The sequence below is a fragment of the Nannobrachium achirus genome (genome assembly GCF_963921795.1).
Source record: "Nannobrachium achirus genome assembly, chromosome: 7".
Classification (NCBI taxonomy): Eukaryota; Metazoa; Chordata; class Actinopteri; order Myctophiformes; family Myctophidae; genus Nannobrachium; species Nannobrachium achirus.
In genome coordinates, this window is record NC_137816.1 from 44,577,419 (window position 1) to 44,590,753 (window position 13,335).

Genomic DNA, 13,335 nt, shown 5'->3' on the forward strand with positions numbered 1-13,335 from the left:
TGACAACATTTAAAGGTAGGTACTTTTCTCTGTTCACCCCTTCATCAAGAATAGGTGGACAGAAACAACAAGGTTTCCATCACAAATATTCACGGGCTGTACAATGGCTGTCACGATGGCTTGAAATTAACAGAGGAGGATAACATGTACAGTGGTCGATGCTCCCTTTGGGATTCATCTCACATGTAGTCCAGTGGATTGGGACGAAGATCGTGAAACTTGGTAAACTTGTACAGTTTGGGGCCCTGAATATTTTCAGATATGGAGCCATCGCTAAATTTTTTATGTCTGCGGCAAAAATGAAATATTGATCAATATGTCCATCACAAGCTAGTGATGACCCATGTGCATGACAAATATGTCTAAAACACTAAAATGTCCTGGTCTTCATCATTCACTCTGTTAAAATAACACTTGTTTTGTGTGCTTACTGTTTATAATGTTCTATTCTGTTGAAAGGTGCAGACATACTAAGTGTGCTAAAGTGCTAAAATAGTAATTGTCCCCTATCCTAATGAAAAATGTCAAAGAAAGTGTCATAGTAGTGAAAACAGCTGATGTCAAGATGGATTGTGAATTTAGAGATCACAACTGATTAATTTCTGTGTTGTTCCGTTGTAATTCTGGCTTTTATTAATTATTTTATACACATATTTTGTTGTTTTAACTCATATGATTATCATACTGATTCTTTTTTTATTATCTTACTCTGTAGGCCTAAAGCACCCGATTTGGAGTTATGATGCAAAATACATTATTTGGTAATTAATGATGGCAGAAAGTAAAATGGCCACCAGTGGGCGTTTTTGCGATGGAAAATATTGAGGGCCCCAAACAGCACAAGTGTACCAAGTCTCATGCTTTTATGAAAAAATCAAACCTCTGTTCGAAGTGGAGCTGTGTGTGTGTGTGTGTGTGTGTGTGTGTGTGTGTGTGTGTGTGTGTGTGTGTGTGTGTGTGTGTGTGTGTGTGTGAACTGTAAACTGTTCCTATGAGTGAGTGGTGAGTGTGCCTGGCCTGCACAAAACAGCGCCCCTCCTTTAACTAGTGTGTTGTGTGTGGCCACTCAAGGTATTGCCAGGCTACGGACACGGCCAGCCACCCAGCCACCCAGCCACCCACCCAGGGACATACCCACGGACATACCTGTCTATTGGGAGCTTGTGTTCCACACAGCTCCAAAAATCACACCCGTGTGAACTGAGCGGTGGTTGTAGTGTGTGTGTGTGTGTGTGTGTGTGTGTGTGTGTGTGTGTGTGTGTGTGTGTGTGTGTGTGTGTGTGTGTGTGTGTGTGCGTGCATGTGTCCATGCTGTGGTGGTGGTGGTGGTGGTGTGTGTGTGTGTGTGTGTGTGTCTGTGAGTGAGTGAGCGAGCGAGAGGGTGTGTGTGTGTGTGTGTGTGTGTGTGTGTGTGTGTGTGTGTGTGTGTGTGCGTGCGTGCGTGCGTGCGTGCGTGCGTGCGTGCGTGCGTGTGTGCATGTGTCCATGCTGTGGTGGTGGTGGTGGTGGTGTGTGTGTGTGTGTGTGTGTCTGTGTGTGTCTGTGAGTGAGTGAGCGAGCGAGAGGGTGTGTGTGTGTGTGCGCGCGTGTGCGTGTGCAGGTGTGTGTGTGTGTATTGCAGTTGATGCTCAGGCTAGACTCAACAGGCTAGACTCAACAAACAGCACCCTCTTTGGTCACTCAGTGGAACGCAGGTACATACAGGCTACAGACCCAAACGGACGCATACACACACGGCCATGCTAAGGAGCGGTCTATTAACCACCGCTCAAAAAGTGAACGATACACATAACATCTTGTCTCAATCCAACAGACTAATGTAGCAGAGGTAGCCACAGAGATAAGAGACCCAGATGGAAGGAAGTCCATATAAGGAAATTGTATCACATATTCTTTGAAGAAAAGATGTTGCATTTAAGGGTGAAATGGGCAGTATGACTATTATCCACTCATTTAGAGACCACAGCCTGCCCTACACTGTACACATGCAGACCTCTGCGTGCGTGTGTGTTTGTTTGTTTATGGGAGCTGTGCTTGAATACTCACTATGCGTCTAGCTAATGCATAGCATGCAGGCAGGGTCGTTTGCAGTAGCTGTAGGGTTAGAGGGAGGTTGATGCAGTGTGTGTAGTCTCTGCGGTACCACTGGGAGACAGAGCCCCTGATCTACAGAGAACAGAATTAAATGCATTATAGATTTTCTCATTTCATGGATGGCTGCTACCTGGAGCGAGTTCCGGCCTGGCCCTGAAGTGCAAGATATTCTGCGCCCCAGGACGGAAATGTAATGGAGCCTCCTCACACCCCATGATAAATAAAACAATGTCAATTTCATGAGGTAAACCACAACTGCAACACAGAGCACACTAACAGCTCACACTACTCTTGTGTTCTGGCAAAATGTGTTTCTAGCAAATAACGATGGAATATTTTGAAGCTTACCCAGCGTAACCAGAGAACTGGGTACTTGAGAGAACAGGCCCTGTTTTGTTTTATTATTCATTAATTGATTAATTAATTAATTATCTGTGGTAGCCCGTGCGGCTGAATGCCGGGCATCATGCTTTCACCCCTGTCTGTCTGTTTGTGTGTCCATCTGTGAACAGCTTTGCATCAGAGTGCAATGTCCTTTACACACACACTATAGTAGGCTGTAGGCCAAAGAAGAACCTCTACCGCCCCAAATGTATTAAATTGGCCTCATAGTAGCGTTATGCACAAAATCCCACAAATCATGAACTCAGCATCCAATCGGTGTGAATTATGCGGGGGGAAAAAAACATAATTTACCAAACACTATACTATTAAAGCCTCAATAATAATAAACAATAAATGTGTGTTGCTCCCAACTAAACATAATGTTTCACCCTCATTTTCCTTCAATCCATTGTTGCTGTCAACAATGTAGCAACAGCAATTGTTGTATTGTGATTTTCTTTTATTATGATCTAACCAATAGGAACAGTGGAAACCATGGCCTATAGCCTATACATTCTCAATATGTCAATGACGTATAGAAGTAGCCTAATGTTTTTAAATTAAATCGAAAATGAATGAACACAATATGTGTTATAATTAAAAAGTATTCGCTTGAGATAGATGGAGAAGCAACTTTTCATTCCAGCCCTGGCAAAGAGAAATGCAGCCCAGAGCCCTTCGGTTTACTCCATGTTCTGGCTGGTTTACAGCCTTTCCTAAGGTGTCAGTGTTAGGCCTGGTACGATAAGCAATATTATCGTTTATCGTGATAAAAAACACGGTAAAAAAACACGGTAATCGTATCGTGGAGATTTAATTTATCATGAAATCATCCTCCGTCATGCACTGGGATCAATTCATTTTTTATTTACCGAGCTGCATATCTGGTACCATTTAAACCCTCTATTGGTAAATCGTACTTTTAATATATGTACTTGATAGTCTTTTTTTCACTCTCTATCAAATGTCTTTGAAAAAAAATAGCCAATCTACAAGCTCACAGCGCGAGAAATGTTCCGCCCCAGGATAATGGATGTTGGGGATGTTTTGATTATCACGATAATATCGTGAATCGCAATTTCTTTGGTCACAATATTGTGATATTTAATGTTCATATCGTACCATCCCTAGTCAGTGTCAGCCCATTTTCTATAATGTATATACTGTAGGCAGGCCCTGGCCCATTTGCCATCATGTGTTTTAACCTTGATATTTTATGTTACCAAACCATGCCTTTATGCAAGTGCAATCTGATGAATTTTATAAAACCATATATGCGTTTATGCTAACGAGTTAACAAGCGTTCTAGAGAGAATGTATTTACAATGCCTGAGCTCTAAAAACAAGTCAAGGTCCCTCTCCTCCACTAGCAGCACCTAGAGGGCATGCTGCTCCTTGCACCCAAGTGGAAATTGTCTGAAGGCACTATCAGCTAGACAGAGAGACCAGTGGTTCTCAACCTTTTCAGGCCGCGACCCCTAAAATAATCATAATTTAACTGGGGACCCCCCCGGCCCCCCATGCACCCTGACGAGCACTAAGAGTTGAGGCATTACATTTTGTATAACACGGTTCTATTGTGAAAATAGCTTATAATATATCAGCTATTTATTTTCACAATTTCTGCCTCTGATATTTGACAATTGTTTGCCAGTTCTCAATTTGTAATTTTAGAGGTATTAAATTGTCACATGTGCAGATATCCTCTATACACTTAAACTTTATGTTGGTTTGCTTACTGTTGAGTGAGAAAACAATGTTGCACATTAAGTTAATCATCTTGGGACCCTGCAAAATAATCTGGGGACCCCCCTGGGGGTCCCGACCCACAGGTTGAGAACCACTGAGCTAGACAATCAGTAGCATTCATCCTGCAATCTGCCTATCTGATCATGAGATATATCCTGTATGCAATGTTGGTGCTGGCTAGAGGAAGTTAATTGGGTCATTAAAAAAGAAGTCCTCCAGGCAGGGAATATCTTTTGATCGTGTTCCACAAGTTTCAGATTTATTTTCCTAAAGCTTGTGTACAACTGGACATTTTGGCCATAAGGTAGAGCATGGGTCTTCAACAGGGGGTACGAGACCCCTAGGGGGTCCTCAGAGTTACTACAGGGGGTCCTCCAAATCTTCCAATCCTTTTTATATTAACAACTTGAACCCTATTGACCATATTCTGAGAACTGTAGCCAAAAATAGCAGATCTAAGCTCACAAGGAGGTTTGGTGTAGAGGGGAAAAAGAGCAGACTAAGTACAGAGTGAAAGGTCAAGTTTATTAAGTATTGACGGTTCAAGTGGTTAAATATCTGATAACACAAATTGACATGAATCCAAAATACACTGATGATTGTGCTGTCAAACGATGCAACCATATGGAATCTATGAAAAGGTTGTGGGGGGTCCCTGCTTCATCTCTCTCTTAACTAAGGGGTCCTTGGCCTGAAAACTTTGAAGACCCCTGTACTAGAGGAAAGGCCATGGGGTCACCAAAATCCCCAGCCTGACAGCCAGGCCCATATATCCGTATAGCCTCGCAGCCACTGGGGCTAAAAAAACAACACAAATTAGTGATTTTCCCAAACATGGTTTATAACAGTCAATCGATGAGACTTTCGTACTGCAGTGACTGAGTGTGATTATATCGCAGCAGGAACAAATTCAAACCATCTGCAATGATTTCTCTTTCCACTTTGTTTATTCTTTGAACCGCCACCTGCTCCGCACTCTATTACCATTCTGTGCTCTCCCAGTTCTCTTGCTCTTTCTCTATCTCGGTATCTCTCTCTCTCTCTCACACCCACACACCCACACACACACACACACACACATACACACACACAAACCCACGCGCACACACACACACACACACACACACACACACACACACCCCACACACACCCACACGGACGCACGCACGCACGTACGCACGCACGCACGCATGTCGCACGCACGCACGCACGCACGCACGCACGCACGCACGCACGCACACACACACACACACACACACACACACACACACACACACACACGCACGCACACACACACAGCCATTCCACTCAGACTGAGATGTGTGTTCACAGAGATACAGAAGATTGATGACAGCTATTCCAGGGCGTCATCTCTGTCTGTCTCAGACACTGTCCTGTGTTCTCGGGTGATTTATACTTATTGCTCAACGGTGCCGTGCACCAAAAAAGTAGATCTGTTATCTACTTCTCTGCAAGCTCAAAACACGTCACGTTGTGCAATGCAATGTGAGCTTGTAGATCGGTTATTTTCGGTGCACGACACCAGCACGCACCAGAATATAACTCAGCCATTATACTGTAGTCTCTCTATCTCTCCCCCTTCTCTCTCTCTCTCTCTCTCTATCTCACCCCCTCTCTCCCTCCCTCCCGGCCCCCGCTCTCTCTCCAGTCATACCACCCAGGGGCGTCACAAAGGGGGGGGGGGGGGGGGGGACTGAGTTACTAGGGCCCAAGGTGGAGGGGCCTGGAATTATTTTATACTTTAGCTATTGGAAAAATAGCAGATATACAAGCTCACAGCACGGCACCGCGCTGCAAGCTTGTAGAACTGCTATTTTTCGTGAAAGTCGTGAAAATGTGCGCAAAACTTTGACTATAGTATGTATTTTTAAGCGAACATTTGTAATAATATAATAATGCGTTCCCAGTCTTAAATGGGTTAAACCCCCTCCCCCTATGAAGAACATTCATGGGGGGCCCCGCAGTGAATCCTTGTACCCAGGGCCCAGAATTTGGTGCGACACCCCTGACATCACCTTCCCATGCGTTCCCCTCCCTGGAGAAGGTCAGGCTCTCTTAGTATACTGTGGTTAAACTAGTCCATCTATCTCTGCTCTCTTCCTCCCAGCCCCGTCCCGGCGTCCAGCCAGCCTTGGAGTGACTAATGAATCTCTCTCACCTGCGTTTGTTTCAGGGATGATTCACTGCCACTGCAGGTGTGTGCTGCGTGTTATTTTCTACCCTATACTTGGGTCCCCCTGAATCCTATTTCAGTCCACCATATTCCTCTGCACACTGAGGTTTGTCACCATGTTAGTCGACTAGTTAAAAAAGTCACAGTGAGAGGAGTTTCGGGTAACAATGATATTTTAATCTTTTAAGAGATGTTCAAGCATTTCGACTGTGGCACATATGCAGGATCACAGTTTATGAACGTGAAAAGAAGGAAAGTTATTCTAAACAAAGAAAAACAAATCATAAAGAGACTTCATTCTTCCCTCCTCATTGCGCACAATAAAAACATTCACAACAAGTTGACAAGTTATCTGCAAGGCCAACGACTTGATGAAATTAATTACCTACCTGGGTTGTATTTTAGACGAGAGGACAATGTTTCAAGTAAAACATGAAAATAAACAAAAGCAATCAGAAAAGGAATAAGATTTCTATGCCGGATCTCTTCGTTGGTCAGTATGAACACACTGAGGACACTAGCTGGAGCACTCATCCAATGTCATTATTTTAGACCAGCGCTACCTGCGGCCCAGGGGCCACATGCGGCCCCTGCGGCATGTCTATGCGGCCCGTCATGGTCATACCAATAAATATATTTTATCTACTTTCAGGGTGGACAAATAATTTCTCATGTAATTTTTCAGTTTCTCTCCAAAACCACTAGGAAACTATTGTTTGTCTTGTTTCATACAAGACTTCTTTGACAATTTGTTTGTTCCAAAAGAAGACATTTCCACATTTCATCATTAATCGTTCCATGACAATATTTTTGTTTCCTTAATTTTTAGACCACTCATAGTGTGTTACAAAATCATTGTCTGTCCAAAATAGGAAGGTCATTTTTAGCTTGCGGCCCTTGGACTTTTTGTATTTTGCTGAGTGGCTCCTCAATTTGAAATAGGGAATGAATGCCCCACCCTTTAATGCATATCCTATAGGAACATCAGAATACGTAACCATGGCATTTTTTGTTGACTCATGTGGCGTACGTGATGTCAGAGCCTTTCATGAAGTGATGTCACAATGAGTCAGCGCTTGCGCCGATTTCCTCCGGAACAGCCGGATGTCAACAATCAGCTCCGCATAAGGAGATTCCGAACGTTTTGCGCCGGTTTCGGAAAATAGCGAGTCGGGTCGGGTCGAGGCCCGGCACTGCACTCCGCGCGGGGGCGGGGAACGCGCGTGCCGAATCTGAAGCCCGTGGGACGAACGGTTCTCGAGATACGCGGATTACAAACAGACAGACACGCAGACAGAGACTTCTCGCGTTTATAAGACTAGAAGCTGGGCCGCCCTTCGGGCGGCCCAGCGTCTAGTCGGCGACCTGGCCAACTCGGAACAATGTAAATAGGGAATGAATGCCCCGCCCTTTAATGCAAACCCCATTATACCTGTTTTCATAGGACCCGTTTTGACCATTTGTCTGCCTGTGTCCATTTTTGCCCATATATGGAGATATCTGTATCTGTCTGTCGGTGTCCATTTTATGTCCATATATGGAGATCACTGCAGTTATAGTTCTGGGTCCATTTTATGCCCATATATGCCCATATATGGAGATATCTATCTGCATCCATTTTATGCCCATATATGGAGATCTCTGTATCTGTCTGTCTGTGTCCCTTTTATGCCCGTATATGGAGATCTTTGTGATTCTGCATCCATTGTATGCCCATATATGCCATATATGGAGATATCTGTTTATCTGCGTCCATTTTATGCCCATATATGAGATTTCTGTCGCTTTTTCAAACAATCGTGGGTCGGGTCGGGTTGAGGCCGAGCACTGCACTACCTGCTGCGGTGGGGAACGCACGTGCCGAATTTGAAATAGGGAATGAATGCCCCACCCTTTAATGCAAACCCCATGAATGCCCCACCCTTTAATGCAAACCCCAATATACCTGTTGTCATAGGACCCGTTTTGACCATCTGTTTGTCTTTGTCCACTTATGCCCATATATGAAGATCTCTGCACACACAGTACCGGTTGCGGAAAACTCTGATGTCAGACTTTATGCCCATATCTGGAGAACGCGCGTGCCGGTGGGAAGAAGGGTTCTCGAGATACGCGGATTACATACATACATACACATTCACAGAGATTTTGTGTTGACTCATGTGGCGTACGTGATGTCAGAGCCTTTTATGAAGTGATGTCACAATGACTCAGCGCTTGCGCCGATTTCCTCCGGAACAGCCTGATGTCAACAATCAGCTCCGCATAAGGAGATTCCGAACGTTTCGCGCCGGTTTCGGAAAACCGCGAGTCGGGTCGGGTCGAGGCCTGGCACTGCACTCCGCGCGGCGGCGGGGAACGCGCGTGCCGAATCTGAAGCCGGTGGGACGAACGGTTCTCGAGATACGCGGATTACAAACAAACAAACAAACAGACAGACAGAGATTTGTCGCATTTATAGATAGATTATACTAGAAGGAAGATTTTTTTCCAAAAAAAGTGTACAGAAAGAGTTAGAATTCGTTTTTTATGTGGCCACACCCACCAGTTCATTAAGTATGCCTGGTTGTCATGGTGGGTGGTGACCCAGCTGAAGTTAGCCACACCCACAGTGTTGAGTGAATGGTAAAAGGGGAGGGGATGATTATATGATGTCATTTTATCTGTGTTTTTGGATCGGCACTTTTGACCCACAGCCTCCAGGAAGAAACCCCAAATACAAAGGGAATACATAATTGCTCATAACATCCACACCAGGGGGTCTAATGAAGTACTGTCAACCTCCTACACACATGAAGACTAGAAAAAGTTCAAAACTATGGCACTGCCTCTTTAAAGGGGAAGACCACCCATTTTCAATATTGAAATATGTCATTAATATACTTTAGAGGAGTTGTGTGGAAATAGAAAAAGTTCCCCCCCTTCTGTGTTGCCTAGAACTGGAGGATTGATTTTGGGGTTTGTATTGTAATTTACAATGTGTGATGTCATCAAGTTGTACTTTACACTACAAACCCCAAAATGAATCCTCCAGTTCTAGGCAACACAGAAGGGGGGGAACTTTTTTTTCCCACACAACTCTATAAGGTATATTAATGACACAGTTCATTATTGAAAATGGGTGGTCTTCCCCTTTAAGTAACGTGAAAGACACACATATCCACTGTTGATTATGTCTTGTTTATTAATGTATATTAGTAGTCAACTAGTTGGTGGAACCCTTTAGTGCATGGGTCTTCAACAGGGTGTCCGGGACCCCTAGGGGGTCCTCAGAGTAACTACAGGGGGTCCAAATCTTTTCCTCCTTTTTTATATTATACTAGCCCTTACCCGTTCAAAGATATGAGCTCCGAAATGATGTGCAGTGTGTGGATTATGGGATGTGCACTGTGCACACAGTATATGAGGGATGGAAAGTAACTTTAACTGGTGCTTGCATGCTAATATGTAGGAGCATCAATGTAAGAAATACCCGTTCCATTTAACGGCTACAGAGATACTGTGTACCGATCTGCATGATTTTGGACAACATCTGTAACAGGGCCAGAACCACCCCCCCCCCCCCCCCCCCCGCCCGCCCGCCCGCCTGCCCGCCTGCACACACACACACTCCCCCCCCCCCCCCCCCCCCGTGTGTGTGTGTGTGTGTGTGTGTGTGTGTGTGTGTGTGGGTTTGTGTGTGATTGTGCATGGCCTGAACAACAGCGCCCCTCCCTTAACATGTGTGGTCACAAAAGGTACTGTAGGCTAAATAGATATAGATACACCATAAAAATGCAATTATACAGCATACGATTTGTGAAAGTGACAAACGGGCTTCACAGTTATGTCAGGTGTGTTCATATGCTGATGGTGATGCGATTTCAGATCAATTGCTCCAGCCACTGAGGAGAAACGCGGTTTCAGACAGACACTCAGACAGACAGACATTCGGAAAATTATATGTTAGATAATATATCCATATTCTGTGAACTTTAGCCAAAAATAGCTCAAGCTTGTAGATCTTCTATTTTTGGCAAAGAGCTTTGGTGTAGAGGGGGAAAAGAGCAGACTAAATAAAGAGTGAAAGGTCAAGTATTGACGGTTCAAGTGGTTAAATATGTGAAAACAAATTGACATGAATCCAAAATACACTGATAATTGTGCTGTCAAACAATGAAACTATATGGAATTTCTAAGGTTGTGGGGGTCCCTGCTTCATCTCTCTCTCAACTAAGGGGTCCTTGGCCTGAAAACGTTGAAGACCCCTGCTTTAGTGTGCATGTAATGTACAATGAATCATGCATCGGTGTTAGCATGTATTCAGAGCAGTGTATGCTTTGATATTGCTCTGTAACAAGATTACCTGTTTTTTTTTATCTCTCCATTATCTGTGTCTGTGTGTTTCACTCTAGCTGCCTACTAAACTCCTCCTCTGTGACCATTGTGTGTGTGTGTGTGTGTGTGTGTGTGTGTGTGTGTGTGTGTGTGTGTGTGTTTGTGTGTGTGTGTGTGTGTGTGTGTGTGTGTGTGTGTGTGTGTGTGTTTGTGTGTGTAAACCCATTAAGAGAGGAGGAGACAGAGACCGGTTGCTATTACAAAGAGAGGCATTTTGGATCTAGCCTCGCAAGCCATCCCGAGCTACGTCATCACCAATGTGCTTCCTTTCTCGGTCTGGTGTCCCTCCCATTGAGCCTCTTTATTAGCAATTATTTTCTAATTTCCAATCAAAAGGCTGCATTTCAAGCGAACCCGCCTCACACCGCTCCTGATTGGTCGAGCGGCTGCTAGAGCTCTCGCATTTTGACAACAAACATGGCGGACCCCATGTCCGATGCGAGTTCACAAAACGCAAATAAAAGCTGCATTAAGCGAAGTTTTATCTGAAATCAACGGCATCTCATAACTTAAAAACGAACAACAGTTTGCACCTTTGGAATTTCTGTCTGGAAAAGACGTATTTGATGTTCTCCCGACGATGTTTTGATGCGCTGATGACTACTGACTGGACCTGTCAGTCAAAGTGAGTAACTACGTCATTGCGTAATGCATTGTCTACGGAGGACTCCCAGACTCTCCCCTGGGAGAGTCTGGCTGTTGCGAGGCTATTTTGGATCCACTACATGAACACAGAGTTCCCTAAAGGTTTAAACGAAGAATTAATGCTAAATTGTGTTCTATAAATGTATTTGTGTGTTTTCTCTGTGGGATTTGTTATTTTCCAAAACATTGAATGTTTGTTTTTTATTATCTAGTATTGTCATTTAATAATGAGACACAGCTGTATTGTATTATATATAATCAACAATACCATGTAATCTATATATACGTCACTTCCGCTGAATGTTACTCAGTAACACTGATGATGGCCTGTGGGCCGAAACGCGTCTGTCCTGACTACTGCTGCTGCTGTTCCACTATTGAAAAATCACACCCGTGTGAACTGAGCGGTGGTCGTGGAGGCTGCGCAACAGCAAAACATATATGGGTAATAATAATAATAATAATAAAAAGAGAGAGAGAGAGAGCCATCCATCCATCCATCCATCCATCCATCCATCCATGCATGCATGCATGCATGCATGCCACTCAGGCCGCCACTGGTATTGCAGTTGATGCTCAGGGCAGACTAGACTCAACAGCACCTCTCTGGTCACCCAGGGGTACTTAGGCTACATACAGACACACATCCATCCATCCATCCATCCATCCATCCATCCATCCATCCACATCCATCCATCCATCCATCCATCCATCCATCCACATCCATCCATCCACATCCATCCTTCCATCATCCATCCATCCATGCATGCATGCATGCATGCATGCCACTCAGGCCGCCACTGGTATTGCAGTTGATGCTCAGGGCAGACTAGACTCAACAGCACCTCTCTGGTCACCCAGGGGTACTTAGGCTACATACAGACACACATCCATCCATCCATCCATCCATCCATCCATCCATCCATCCACATCCATCCATCCATCCATCCATCCATCCATCCATCCATCCATCCATCCACATCCATCTGAGTGAGTGAGTGAGTGAGTGAGTGAGTGAGTGAGTGAGTGAGTGAGTGAGAGAGAGAGAGAGAGAGTGAGTGAGAGAGCCACACTTGCTCACCAATAGAGAGAGAGAGAGAGAGAGAGAGAGAGAGAGAGAGAGTGTGTGTGTGTGTGTGTGTGTGTGTGTGTGTGTGTGTGTGTGTGTGTGTGTGTGTGTGTGTGTGTGTGTGTGTGTGCCTGGCCTGGCCTGAACGTTTGTGTGAGAGAGCCACACTTGCTCACCAATAGAGAGAGAGAGTGTGTGTGTGTGTGTGTGTGTGTGTGTGTGTGTGTGTGTGTGTGTGTGTGTGTGTGTGTGTGTGTGTGTGCCTGTGCCTGGCCTGGCCTGAACGTTTGTGTGCGAGTGTGCCTGGCCTATCCTGAACAACAGCGCCCCTCCCTTAACATGTGTGGGCAGAAAAGGTACTGCAGGCTACATACAGACACGGACACATACATACATACATACATACATACCCACACACACGGCCACGTATAGGAGACGGTGTGACCACCGCTCAAAAAGACTCTTAACTCTCCCCACGCTTCGAACGATAACGCTCGCCCCATTTTTTACAGAACGTCGATGCCAATACGGCGCTCGTTCGGTTCGTTCGTCTGATGACTGTAAGCTGCTGAGGGGTCGCGCGGCCGTTTACTGTAAACACATTTTCCGCTGTGATGGTGTAAAAAATCCATTATGCGTTAGATCAACGGAGAACAATTCACTTCCTTGTTGATTTCCTCTGGCCCGGAGGCTCTGTAGCCAGTGACTGCTCTGAATGTACGGCAACACATAGCAGGACAATTCACATTCATTCTCGCATGACGCCGCCCTCTGCTGCCTGGCAGACCAAAGTGCACTATTGCACAACCAAAAAAAATAAAAA